Source organism: Crinia signifera, chromosome 1, assembly GCF_055691185.1.
Source record: "Crinia signifera chromosome 1, ASM5569118v1, whole genome shotgun sequence".
Classification (NCBI taxonomy): domain Eukaryota; kingdom Metazoa; phylum Chordata; class Amphibia; order Anura; family Myobatrachidae; genus Crinia; species Crinia signifera.
In genome coordinates, this window is record NC_139217.1 from 202087054 (window position 1) to 202101932 (window position 14879).

General features: G+C 48.2%; 1 protein-coding gene across 1 annotated transcript in view; it reads left to right on the forward strand.

The window, feature by feature from the left end:
• The first annotated feature begins 2898 nt into the window (after nt 1–2898).
• Nucleotides 2899–14879, forward strand: part of ACSBG2 (acyl-CoA synthetase bubblegum family member 2) — a 37298-nt gene continuing 25317 nt past the window's right edge. Inside the window, exon 1 of the mRNA XM_083179181.1 lies at nt 2899–3123. The gene's annotated coding sequence lies outside the window, so the exon portion shown is untranslated. The remainder of the gene's footprint in view (nt 3124–14879) is intronic.

A 14879-nucleotide genomic window follows, 5' to 3' on the forward strand; every position in this document is an offset into this window, starting at 1 on the left:
ACAGAGCTGGCATGCTTGCCTACCTGACCCTCTCCATGCGGGGGAAAATGCTCTGCTCCTGGACTTCATACATGGACCACCACCCCCTTTGTTCTGCATTATGCACATATGCAGAACTAGTTAGTACTTCCGGTGGTGGCCGGGGATGGTCGCATCACGTGGAGCTCCGATCTCCCATCCACGGAGCTCCACCATCCCCGGCCTCTGGAGCAGCGTGGCGGCAGCGGCGGGCAGACAAGAGGAGGCGGCCGGTGGGAGCAGAACGGAGGTGACCTGCGGCAGGAGAAATCCATACCCCCGGCCTCCGGAGCAGCGTGGCGGCAGCGGCGGGCAGAGAGGAGGAGGCGGTCGTCAAGATCAGAGCAGAGGAGGCGGTCGGAGGTGACCTGCGGCGGGAGAGGGTGAGAAGTGAGCACCGTGTCCCCTCGGCGCAGGATGCGGCGTCACCCGGCCGGAGGCGGACAGAGCTGTGCTCCCGCCTGCAGCACCAGCACCATCGAGCAGCACTGCGGGCCCCCACCCCCAGCAGCACCCGGCCGGAGGCGGACAGAGCTGTGCTCCCGCCTGCAGCACCAGCACCATCGAGCAGCACTGCGGGCCCCCCCCCCCCCAGCAGCACACGGCCGGAGGCGGACAGAGCTGTGCTCCCGCCTGCAGCACCAGCACCATCGAGCAGCACTGCGGCCCCCCCCCCCAGCAGCACCATCGGGCAGCGCGGCCCCCCCACCCGCAGTAGCATCATCTTCTCCCCCCCTGGCAGCAACCCACCACCGGCAGCACCATCTGAACATTTGTCCGGGTAACCGTTTGGGGGCAGGGCAGGTCTCCACATCTGGCAAGATCCCCCCCAGACAGGCCGCACCGGCCCCGGGTAACTCTGCAGGCCCCCCGAGCCCTCCACCCCCCTTTCCTGACTGACTCTCCCCTGGCCTCACTGACTCTTTCTGCCCCCTCCCCCCGCCACCATCACCACCACCACCACCCCAGGAAGATACAAGTTGGCGCCGCAAATGGCTGCCTAGGATCTGTGCACTCAGCCACATGTAACCCTGTGTCCCCTATGTGATAACTGTACTGTCTCTGCTTAAATTGCAATGTTTGTGCTCATACTGTTACTGCTACCTTCCACAGCTACTTCAGCGACCAGTGGCGCCGCTGATGGCTGCCTAGGTTCTGTGCTGATCGGCGGGCTGCGTTCCCCACATGTAATGTCTCAATGTAATGTATGTAATGCCCCCACCCCCCCTTTTTCATCCCTGCTGATGCTGCACTGTATATCCACAAAAAATTCCTAGTGTGCGCAAGCACACATGGCCAATAAAGTTGATTCTGACATTACCAGGAAAGTCCAGAAACAGAGCATTTTCACCCGCATGGAGAGGGTCAGGTAGGCAAGTATGGGGGGGTCGGAAGGGTGTCCTGTCTGGGGGTATGTATGCCAGTGATAGCTTTCACCGGTGTCCTATCCGGAGGTATGCCAGTGATAGCTTTCACCAGTGACATGGGGAAGGGGAGATTACAGCCTCCTCGTGTGGTCCAGAATGTTTTGGTTTTTGCTACATGCCTGGACCATACAGGGAGGCCTCTCCTCCTCTTCCTAGTGACAGTTGTCACATGAATTCCCTGGACAGGACACCCCCAGAACGGGACACACCCTGGACTGGACACTATAGGCTCCGGACTACAGATTTTGATGTCCGGTCCGGCGTCTTGTCTGGGTCCGGTTTTTAGCCATATCCGCTCTCTCCCTTCATCGATGGTTCATGGCCGATGTCGAATACTTTTGCCATCGATGGGGGAGAAACAGATGGTTTCCCTCCATCGATGGAATAGCAAAACTATGTTTTGCTTTATTTATTTTTTTCAAAGTGTCGGGACACGGAGCATAGCTCCGCCCCGACATCCGCGAAGCCCCGCCCCTGCGTTTTGTTTGGCCCACAGGCCAATCAATCAAACACAATGGATGACCATCGATATGTAAAAATATCGATGGTCATCCATTGCATAGTTAAGCACTATCGATGGCCAGTTGCAGAATTGCCATGGATGGCAATGGCAACGATGGCCATCCCTAAGTGGAACCATCTGGTTCTTCCCCATCAATCGCAAAAGTATTCTACATCGACCATAAACAAATGATGATATGAATCATTGTTTGTCGGTGGCCATCCCCCATTCCGGTGTAGAATGCTTATAGAACTACTTGTGACACGTGTAAAGGGCCCCATACATCAGCAATCACAATTAATGGATTTCCAGATCCAGGGATTTTTTTGGCCAGATAAATGGATTTTACAATCTATCTGACTTTGCCCACACATTACAGATTTATTTCAGTGATCGGCAGATTTTTCCATCTAAAGATTGCATCTTCATATCTGCAAATTGCCCAATCGATTGCTGTTCATAATGTAAATAGATGAAGAAGACGAATTGGGAATGCCCACACATATAAAAAAAGATCTGCAGATAATACCAGATTATTAAACATGTTTAAGAACCTGATTAAGAAATCGATTGGCGATTTTGATTGGGATTGCCAAAAGGGGGAGCCCACACATCTAAAATTAATTGTGGCAATCATCTCCATATCTGAAAATTGTCACAATTAATTGCTGATGTATGTGCTGCTGGTGAGTCGCTAGTAACGCGTGACTATCAGCACCAGTGTCTCTCAACTGTCACTACTGTCACCCGGTGACGCCCACTGTCAGCGCTGTGTACACACATTACTCTGCGCAGCAGCAGCAGCAGGAGAGGAAGGCGAGGCGGGCGTGGCGGGGGCGGGTGAGGTCAGGGCGGTCAGTGCCGATACCCGGGAGTAACACGTCGCAGTGTGACACGCCGCTGTCACTGAGCAGTGATCTGCGAGAGGCTCCCGACGCTACTGCGTACAGCTGACTGGTTGCTGTGCGGCTCACACCCTCCCTCACCTGATATACGACACCGCCCCCTACACATGCTCTCGGCCCCCGCCCCCTGCACCTGTTACTAGGATGCCGCCGCCGGCCACTCCCTTCGCTGCTTCCACTTTCTCACTCCGGCAGTAGAGGCGCGAGCGTCAGACGCAGTTGTTCCGCGGCAGCCGACACCACAGTCTCCTATTTTACACTCCCAATCCGGGTGAGTGTATGTCTTTATAGCCGCAACTCCTAGAGTCGGTATTGTGCGCTGCTCTATGATGGAAAGAGTTTGCAGAGTTTAATGCTGTGTGACGCTGCTCTCTGTGTTCCTGGCGTCACTGACGCAACGGATAACTGCGGTTGCTCATTGGCTACACGTTATTTTTGGCTTTATCTTTCATGTTCACTCGATAGTAGTTCCTAGTATTGGCAAGACTATGTAGAAGATGTACTTATTTTGGGCAGTAATCTATTTATGTAGCCTGGAGTGTAATGCCATATGGTGGGAGATCAAAAGCTATGGCTCATCAGTTATGCTGCTACTTACCTCCACCTGACCCTATCCAGGAGGGACACCATGCTCTGTTCCTGGACTTCCATGTTAATGATTACCATCACCTGTGCTTATCTTGTTTAAAACAGGTGATGGCAATCATACATTGGGCGAGATGCACCAAACTAAAAATGCAGAAAAAACCTTGTTTTCAGGGTTTTGTTTTTTTTACTGCATTTTCATATGCAGCAAAGCCCCATTGCCGGGTCTTCGCTGCGGGGGTTACGCCAGTTCTAGATGGCATAACCACACACACACACACACACACACACACACCTGTTTCCAGGCAGCCTCCTTATGTGCTGCCCGGACCAGTGACCTCCTCCTCCTCCCTACACCACTTCTGGGTGCAGGGAGGAGGTAGCGGAGCCCTCACAGCCGGGTGAGGGTTCCCGAAAGCAGGGGGGACCCGCTGCACGTCTCCGGTCATCGCCTTTGCGTTAATAATCGCATATGTTACTGCATATGCGATTATTAACAATGCGAATGCTGGCGATATGCAGCCAGGGTTATTGGAGAATCCCGCCCACTATAGGGTCGATCCTATTACTCCAGAACAGTGCGGACGATTTGCAGTGTGCACGACACCGGGCGCACTTTACGGCGGGCCTGAATTTTCAGCGAACTCGCCTCTTTTACACCAGTGCCACCCCCCCTCCCGGCGCAGGCGGTTCCTGAGCCGCCGCTTGGAGATGACAACATCTACAAGCGCCGATCGCCGGGACCCGGACCGCTGCGCTGGGGGCAAGCCCAGCACTAAGCTAATCTGCTGGGCTGCCCCCCTGCACCCCCCAGCCCTTGTACGGGAGGTGAATGAATGGCGCACACAGGCATCTATTCACCTCCTACGCAGCTGTCTGCAGAGTACAGTCTGTGCCCCCCCGTCCAACCCACTGCGGTCCGCAGGTTGTACGTCCCCCATTGATGTAAATGGGAGCTGGGTCGCATGACCCGACGTACCCACTTACACTGCCCTCCACCCAGGTCCTAGCCTTGTTCTACCCTGGTCAGGACCTGGGTAGAAGTCTCATGTAAATGGATACGGCGTATCCCATTTACACCACCACTGACCCGACAAAGACCCAGGGTTTTGCGGCGGTGTAAAAGGGGTATAAATTTAGTTGCATTGACAGTACTTCTGTTAACCCATGGCAGCTGGCAGACAAATTTTTTTTTTTTTTAATATGAACAAACTCTGCCTGGCATGTGGCTGCTTTTTGTTGCATTAGTGAATAACTTTAACCCACTTTCTTAATTGAGAATTGATACATAGAATTTATGGCATATTCTAAAAATGTCAGTCAAATGTAGTTTGTTTATGTTTTGTTGGTTTCCTCTGTGGCATTGCATGTGACAATTAAATGGTTCCCAAAGGCATAAAAGAAGTTACTATTCACAAATTAGAACCATTAGGGACATCACTGTCTACTTTTGCCAGTTTGCTAATATCATGTTCTCACTGCGAGTGAGAAATACACGGCTTTTACCCGGTATTGGACGGTCCCCGGTTCTCACTGCAAGGCAAATTCCCGGGTGAAGAGGTTCTACTCGGTATTTTGCCTTTTAACACTGGTTTTTATGCAGTGAGAACATTGCCTGCAGTGAGAACATTGGCCCTTATTCAGATCTGATCGCAGTACAAATTTGTTCTCAAAATGGGCAAAACGATGTGCACTGCAGGTGGGGCAGATGTAACATGTGCAGAGAGTTACATTTGGGTGAAGTGTGTTGAAACTGAAATCTAAATTGTGGTGTAAAAATAATGCAGCCAGTATTTACCCTGCACAGAAACAAAATAACTCACACAAATCTAACTCTCTCTATTCATGTTACATCTGCCCCACCTGCAGTGCCCATGGTCTTGCCCATTTTGAGAACAAATTTGTACTGCGATCAGATCTGAATAAGGGCTATTGCCTGCAGTAATATGTCAAAGTAAAGTTTATTTTTTTTTTTTTTTTGGTTACCTAGTTTATAGAGCTTCTGTAGATTTACCACTAAAATGTTTCTCTTCCTTTTACTAAAATTTGTTTGGCTTAGACACAACAAAAGACCTAGTGATGTTTTTGGTGAACTAAAAATGGAAATATGCAGTCAGCAACCGGGTAATTTATGTGGTCAGTCTACATAGGGTTAACTATGTAGAAAAGAGAAAGCAAATCAGTTCTGGGTTGACGCACTCCTCATTCACAATGTCAAAAAGATGACTAAAATTCTGTTTAATCTTTATTTAATGTTACAAATTACAGTCGTAATTATAAATTTTTAATATTCAATAATGCTTGACCCGATGATTAGTTACCCTGTATCAGGGATTGTGATGGCGAAAATGTTAAAATAAGGAAAATAGTAGATATAGAGAAAAAGAAATTTAGGAAAGATTAAAATAACTCTCTGTTAGCCGTCAGTATAGGATGTTGTACGATAAATTCTGCTTTTGATGCAGGTATAGTCTTAGTACAAATGTATGCAAAATAAGTGGGTTTTATTCCCAAATTGGTAACCAGTGTCTTGTATTGTGTTTGTTAGCACGTATATAATGGGGGATGCTTACATAGGCTTCTATATATAGCAAGATCAATTCCAGTCGCTTATATTCTACAGCACATCAAGCCTCACGTATGTGAGAATGAATGGGAAAAGTGGGTAGTAACCTGCCGTATAGCCTGGTGAACTACCTCTGAATACAATTCCTATTAAATTAAATCTATAGTCCCATACGTGTTAATGTGATTTTATAGGGGATATTGCCGGTATTAGGTTACAAGTCTGTGCATAAATTGCACAGTCTCCAGTACACCTTGCTGCCCTTTACATATGTGTACAATGAGGTAAGTATCCTTTACACATATTGGTCTGTCATAGTCACTTTAGATGTGCAAGCGCTGTAGCACTGTGTAAGATCTAACTGGCTGGCAATTCCCGTTAGTTGGGACTCAGTTATTCAGCTGTGCGTATATCTTAACCTCTCAGGTACATTCTGCTGCCCCCCATATATGTATACAGTAAGGTGGGTATCCGTATTATCCGTCCCTTCTGTTATGAACACTTCAAATGTACAGGCGTCGTAGTGCTATGGAGGGTATAGTTGGATGACCGTTCCCGTTGATGGGGATTCAGTCACTGGGCTGTACGTGTATAGACCGTCCCAGTTGTACTTTGCTACCCTCCACAAGTATATACAGTAGGATAGATATGAATTATACCAGTCCGTTTCTTATGGACACTTAAAATGTGCTGGCGCCGTAGCGCTATGGGAGATATGGCTAGCCGGCAGTTCCCGTTATAGGGGATTCAGTCACTGGGCAGTGCGTGTATTGCACTGTCTCAGGTACACTCTGCTGCCCCCCGTATGTTTATATAATGAGGTAAGTATTAATTCTGCAAATACATCAGTTATAACCATTCAGGATGTACAGGCGCCGTAGTGCTATTAGGTGATGTGGCTGGCTAGCAGTTCCCGTTATTGGGAGTTGGATCACTATGCTGTGCATGTATTGCACTGTATCAAATACACCCTGCTGCCCCCCACACGTATCCACAGTAATGTGAGTGTCAGTAACACAATTATTAGAGTCACTTCAGATGTACAGGCGCCGTAGCGCTATAGAAGATATGACTGGCTGATACTTCCCGTTATTGGGGATTTAGTCACTCCGTTGTGCAGATAATGCACCGTTTACAAGTGCACCCTGCTCTCCCCCGCACATGTACACACCTGGGTAGGTATTTATTAACACATATCCATCTGGTATGATCAATAAGATGTACATACACCGTAGCGTTATATGCGGTCTAACTGACTGGTAGTTCCCGTGATTGGGGATTAGATTGCTTAGCTGTGCACCTGTTGCACTTTCTTAAGCGTACCCTACTGCCCCCAGCATGTATACATATGAGGTTAGTTTTATTAACACATATCCATTTATTTTGATAACTTCAAGTGTGCAGGCGCCGTAGCGCTATACGCGGTGTGGCTGGCTCGCAGCTCACACTGTTGGAGGTTTGGTTTCTGTACTACATGTACGTTACAGCATCTCCAGTGCGCTTCACTGTCCCCGCATATACATACACAGATCTGTGTTATTATAGAACATCAAACACTGGTTACCACATTGTCAACACATAGTTATATTTCAATACATTTGACTAGTAAGATAACGGCTATATCAGAGTAAAGTGCCGATGCGCATTTCGCCCTTTGTCGGCTTTTTCAAGGCTGACCTAAGGCTCACTCTCTCTTTACGCTACATAGGGTTAAAGCTGTTCTCAGTTCTGGTTAGACTAATACCCCTTTCACACTGCACTTGTTAAATGGTATATTGCAGTTTTTTTTTTTCCATTTTAAAACATTTAAGGCTGCAGTGGGAAAGCACCAGAGTTCATTTACCGGTTAACCGGTATTTTAAAACGTTTGAAAAGCAGAGTCCTACACGTTTCAGAGCCTTTTTTTTATGCAGTGAGAATGGTTTTGAAAGGGATGCGGTCATTTGGTCTACTGCATTATGGTCGACAGTCATTAGGTCAAATCCATTAGGTCGACATGCTAATTAGGTCGACCTAAAATGACTCTAGGTCGACATGGGAAAAGGTCGACATGATTCTAGTTCGAAAGGTCATTAGTTCGACAAGGTCATTAGTTCGACATTGTCTATGTCGACATTCACAAGGTCGACATGGAGTTTTTCACTGTTTTTTGAGCCAACATGTGCCGACAGGCGGTATTTCATGCCCTACCATCCACTAGGGCGTGGTGGGAGAATAAAATAGTGTGCCGAGCGTAGCGAGGCACCGTGCCCGACGCATTGCGAGCGCAGCGAGCGATGCAGTGCACTTTAAACTGTGTCCATGTCGACTGTGTTGACATTCAGGTAAAAAAACAGTGAAAAACCCCATGTCGACCTTGTGAATGTCGACATAGACAATGTCGAACTAATGACCTTGTCGAACTAATGACCTTGTCGAACTAATGACCTTGTCGAACTAATGACCTTTCGACCTTTTCCCATGTCGACCTAGAGTCATGTCGACCTTTTAGCATGTCGACCTAATGGATTCGACCTAATGACTTTCGACCATAATGCAATAGACCAAATGATCCCAACCCCTCTGAAATGGTATTTAGTAAAATCAACTGATTACAGACCTGTTATAGGCTGTCCCCTGCATTCTGCCTTGAAACGTGTTCAGGGGTTTAAACGGGTTGAGTGATGTGAATGGTATTTAAACGGTATTTAAAACTGTAATTTACTGCAATGTGAAGCCTCAGACCCGTTTCAAAATACAGTTTTTTAAAACGTGTAGGCAGTGTGAAAGTGGTATAAATGTTCTCTATAGAACACATCATTGTCGTTACCCATACAGCAGGCATGTCCAAACTGGGGCCCTCCAGCTGTTAGGAAACTACACATCCCAGCATGCCTTGCCATAGATTTAGCATTCCCTATTAGCAAAACTGTGGCAAGGCATGATGGGACTTGTAGTTTCACAACAGCTGGAGGGCCATAGTTTGGACATGCCTGCCATACAGGAATAGGGGGAGGGGGTGTCTATTATGGCGGTATTTTCAGTGCGTCCCACACACACACACACACATGCTTTTTTTCCATATACACATGGACATGAAAGGAAATAAAGTCTGTAAAATGAATTTATATTTTTATTTTGAAATGTCTTAAGCTGGTTACATGCTAGATGATTTGTTAACTATACCGTTAACCAGTGGCGGCTCTTACCCGTTTCAAGGAGGGGGACTGCCTAGTGAATGACCCATTGGGTGGTTGGGGTGTTTCAATTATTCTAATGGCTGTTATACTCCGTGGTGTATCTATTTGTCAGTGCCCGGAGCAAGGGCCTGTTTCATGCCGCGCCCCATCGGATACTTTCTACAGGGCTTGCAGATCTAAGACACCTCTCTGGTTTCTTAGATCTGTGGCTTCCCTGTACGTGAAGCAGACGGGCAGCTGATGTCAGCTACCCGCCACCGGCACCCGCATCACAGGTGCATTCCCATGGGAACGCCTAGGAAATGCTGGCCATTCCCATGGGCGTGACCCCTTGCCGCTGTGACACTGCTATGTGCGAATAGGCTTGCGAATAATCAATTTACCGTACCCACTCGAAAAAAGTGGCTGAACAAGATCATGTGCAGTCGCTAAACATCGCACCCCTGTGCGAACGCGCAGGGGAATGTCAATCGGGCCCATAATGTTTTGCCACCAGAGTGCCCTTCAGTAAAAGATCATGCAAATGTTTGTGTTAAATATACACAGATGCTGCATTTACTCACTATAAAAATTGATCAGGTCTGTGCCACAGTCCGCCCATGAAGTTTTCTGTTGCAGTCGTACTGGGAGGAGGAGTGTGATGGTGAGCCGCGTGACTGCAGTGCTTGGAGCTAAACTGACTCTGCAAAGGATCATGGGAGGAGGGGCTGCTGCTCGGTAGCCCTCCTTTTCACAAGTGGCCATTTCTCTTATGGACAGCCACACTTATTTCTAGTGTACAGCGCCGCAGCCCCTGCTACAGCGGGCGGGTGAGTGGGTGGGTGCAGCGCAGGGCGGGCAGCTCAGAGCTAGCAGCACTGACATTTGGCTGGGAGGCTGCCTCTGACTAGAATATTAGGTTAACATATCTCTCATGTAGCTGTTGTAAATGATGACAACCTTAGCATGTCAGTATTTCAACCATGTTGATCTCATTGTCACCCTGATTCACATCTACTTGATAAATGTTGACCTAACATAACACGCTCACTTAAAATCATGAGAGACAGAGGAGGAGTTTTCACAATGAGGTTACTATAGATCATTTAACCATGACTCATGGTAGTGATTCATAACGATGGTTTCATCTGCTAGAAGTGTGCTTGTGTCGCTTCGAGCACAGAAAAGCAGTGTGGTCTATTGTAGGAGGGAGGCTGTGTGGGGTGAGAGTGACACCCTCCCATGTGGATTTTTGTCTCATGGTAACACATGACTTCTAAATAAGCAGCAATATCCGTCTATGGGGAAACATGGCAGTAATTGTGAGGGAAAGCAAACAGACCGTTTATTGTATGTTTTTAATTTACTACACATTATTTTGTCTTTCCCACTGTGTATTGATAAATAGGTCTAGGCTGGTGTGTGGACTCATTAAGCCCTGTCTTTCCTCTGCCTCCGCCATGGCAGCCATCATGAATGGGTTTCTCCCTGCTGGGTAGTGCTTTTGGAAAGGAAAAAAAGACCTCTGGCTCCTATAAGAAGACTCCTCCTCCATACACCAGTGTCTTTTTCCTTTCCGGGTAGTGCATGTGTGTGGACACCAGCTCACCTCAGGCTGCAGACTGTCGCTCCCGGCAGCTGCTTTGGCTTCATGCAGGGGAGAAGGAGAGCATAAGCTCTGATTATGCCGAAGGCGGGCCCCATGGGGTAGCTGTGCGGCGGCGTCCAGGGGAGCGAGGTACTAAGCCATGCAGTATTGTTTGCCGGCACGCGCTCCCCTGCCCTAGCTCTGTGCTAAGGGCGGGCGCCGGGTAGTGCACGTTACGTGTACTCAGGAGGAAGCGCGTCATTAGGGCGCGACTTCCGGTACGCGTCAGGGATATAGCCGTAGCGGCGGTGGTCAGTGTCACGCTGATCTGAGGTCTGGGAGCGCGAACACCTGCTACAGGGGACGCTAGCTTCTTAGGTTTTGGACAGGTCAGGCGTGACGAAATCTGCGCGGACACGGAGGTGAGTTGTATCTTGCGGCTGTATTATGCTTTAAGTTACTGATTGTGGCAGTACTTCATTAGACGTGACTGTGTGTTTTAGGGAAGCGCACTACCAATTATGGAGGAAGACAGGCAGTCGGGCGCAAAAACTGGGTGAGCAATGTGCGGGTGTAGGGTGTCCACACGGTGTTGTGTTAAATAGTTCTTAGTGACTGGTTGTCATTGTAGATCGGAGTCTAGCAAGGATAAAGGGAAAAGCAAGCAGAAGAAATCTGTGCAAAGCAAATGTACATCATGTGACAAGACGCTGCCGGACAAACACGTGGGGGCTGTATGTGAAGGCTGTAAGGCGCCTCAGCTGTTTCCCCCGGCTCAAATGGCGAGCCTGGTACAAATGTTGAAAACGGCCCTAGCTGATACGTTTGCACCTAAAGAGGATATGGGCAAAACGCCCATTAAACGGAAAAGTTATGTGCTAAATGAGGACATAGAGGATACAGCGGGGCCGGCGGCCGGTGCTAGTATGCTTGGAGGCGACTTAGATGATGAAGAGGAGGATGATCCAGGGCAGGATAGGTCGGACTCAGACTTTAATGCCGACATGGTTGACAACCTTCTGGTCCGGATTTATAAAGCATTAAATATTGAGGACAAACAGGAGGATGTGAGTTTGCAGGAAATGCTTTTTAAGGATAGGAAACAGAAAACTAAAACGTTTCCCTTGTCACAAACTCTAAGGGACATAATAACCGAAGAATGGAAACAGCCAGACAAAAGAGTGGCTATTCCGGGGAAGGTTAACAAAATGTACCCTTTTGACAAGACGCAGGTACTCTCATGAGAGGAGGCACCTAAAATAGATGCTGCGGTGGCGAGGCTGTCGAAAAAGACGACATTACCACTAGAAGAGGCCAACGCCTTTAAAGATCCAATGGATCGTAAGATTGAGCTGGGCCTAAGGAAGCAACATTTAATTTCAGGGGCTTCCCTGAAAGCAGCGTCAGCAATGGCAGTAACATCCAGAATAGTAAGAGGCTGGTGCCAGCAACTAGAAGGATATTCTGGATGACCTTGCAAGTTCGGAACTGTTGAAAATTGTACAAGATGTACAGCTGGCAGTGGAGTTTGTTTGCGAAGCATCTATGGATGCGGTAAGGCTGGCGGCCAGAGCAGGGGCAGCAACAGCCGCGACAAGAAGGGCACTATGGTTAAAACCATGGGCAGCGGACGTTCAGTCCAAGAATAAACTCCTGTCCATGCCGTTCCAAGGGGACTATTTGTTTGGCAAACAATTGGACGAACTAGTGGCTAAGATATCAGGGGGGAAGTCGGTCTGGCTTCCTCAGGATAAGGGAGGCAGAAGAGTACCTCCGGCCAAGTTCGGAAGATTTCAGCCTCAAGACTACAGAGAGTCACGGGCATATAGACCAGGAAGGCCCTATAGAAGGGGATCCTGGGTCTCAAGGGGCAATTTTCGTGCCCAAAGAAATAGAGATAAATTCTCTTCCAAAAAGGAGGCACAGTGACGTCGGGTCACAGACAGTGGGGGCCAGACTGCTGAAATTTGCAAGCGTCTGGTCCGGGACCACCGGAGACAGGTGGGTCCAAGAGGTAGTATCCTCCGGGTACAAAGTGGAGTTCAACAAAGTTCCCGGAGAGTTTTTTGTTCATTCTCCAATTCCCAAAAACAGGGAAGAGAGAAAAGCCTTATTAGCAAGTTTGCAAGAGATGCTGGAACAAGAAGTAATCAGCATTGTTCCAGAGGGTCAGGAATTTCGGGGATGTTTTTCCCGTTTCTTTTTAGTAAAAAAAGCGACAGGGGGATTTCGGACCATACTAGATCTGAGACGACTCAATCAGTTCATAGAGGTAAAATCCTTCAAAATGGACAGTATCAAATCAGTGATACTAGATTTAAGTCAAAAGGACTTCATGACGTCGATAGATCTCAAAGACGCCTATTTGCACGTCCCAATCTGCATAAGCCATCGAAAGTATCTGAGGTTCAGGCTGATGGGTACAAGTTATCAATTCAACACCCTACCATTTGGGCTGGCGACATCTCCGAGAACATTCTCCAAAGTGCTGGTCGTGCTGGTAGCAGCACTAAGACAGAGCGGGATAAGATTAATTCCTTACCTCGACGACATTCTAATAGTCGCAGACTCCAAGGAGAAGGCCCAAGAGCACACAGACAGGGTGGTGCAGTGCCTGTTACAACACGGTTGGTTGATAAATTACAAAAAGAGCCAGTTGACTCCTGCCCAAGAAATAACATACCTAGGGGTAGTAGTCAATACAAAGGAGCAGAAAATTTCCTTAACAGAAGTCAGAAGAAAAAAAACTGATCCACCAAGTAAAAAACCTGCAAAGAAGACGCGTTGTATCCTCACGAGGCTGCATGGAGGTGCTAGGCCTAATGGCATCAGCTATAGAGGTTGTCCCTTGGGCAAGGTTCCATACAAGGAAACTACAGAACTGCTTTCTTCTGCAATGGAACAAAAACTCAAAGGACTTGTCCCAAAGAATAGTCCTGTCCACAAAGGCCAGGCAGGACTTAGACTGGTGGGAAGCAGAAGACAGGTTGGTGGCAGGAAGATACTTCGGCACGGAGCGGCAGGTTACACTAACCACGGACGCCAGCGAAACAGGCTGGGGAGCAACCTTCAATCATCAGGTGGCTCAAGGAAAGTGGCAGCAAGATTGGAGGGAAGCTCACTCCAACCTGAGGGAAATGGAGGCAGTAGTCAGAGCATGCAGGTGGTTTCAAAGTCAACTACAAGGGACAGAACTAATCGTGAGGACCGACAATCAGGCGGTAGTGGCCTATGTGAATCGGCAAGGAGGTACGCGAAGCAGAGCATTGATGGAGGTGGCCGCCAAACTGTTCGAGTGGGCGGAAGGCCGGGTTATGAGCATCACTGCAGTATATCTGGCAGGAAAAGAAAATGTGGTGGCCGACCAATTAAGCAGAATAGAATGCCTGCCAGGAGAATGGGGTCTCAACCAAATGGTATTCGAGAGTCTGGTGGAAAGATGGGGACGTCCGCAGGTAGACCTTATGGCGACGGCGGAAAACAAAAAAGTACCCAGGTTTTTTGCCAGGTTCTGGGAGCCGCTGGCGGAACAAGTAGACGCACTGTCAGTGCCCTGGAACATAGAAAGGGCTTATGTTTTTCCCCCAATACCAATAATTCAGAGGCTATTGAGGAAACTGCAGAGAGAGCAGATCGAAGTAATAACGATCCTGCCATATTGGCCTCGCAGAGCATGGTTCAATACAGTACAGAAGTTGGCAGTAGACGATCCGTGGAGACTCTCTTCGACCAAGGATCTACTTGTACAAGGAGAGGTATTCAAGGAGCAGCCGGAATCGTGGAAACTGACGGCTTGGTTGCTGAAATCGGAAGTCTGAAAGCAAAGGGGTTCAGTGAAGGAGTAGTGGATACCTTGCTTAAGGCAAGAAAGCCGGTAACCATGAAAATATATTATAGAGTTTGGAAAAAGTATGCTTTTTGGGCGAAGGAAAATAGTAAGAATCCTTGTAGTGTGGTCACCGTACTTTCCTTCCTACAAGAAGGTCTGCGAATGAATCTCTCCCCAAGTACTCTGAAACTGCAAGTCTCGGCTATATCATGCATCTTGGATTGGGACATAGCCAAGAACAGATATGTACAAAGGTTCATGCAGGCAGTGAAAAGAATTAAACCAAGGGTAAGAAGTCCGA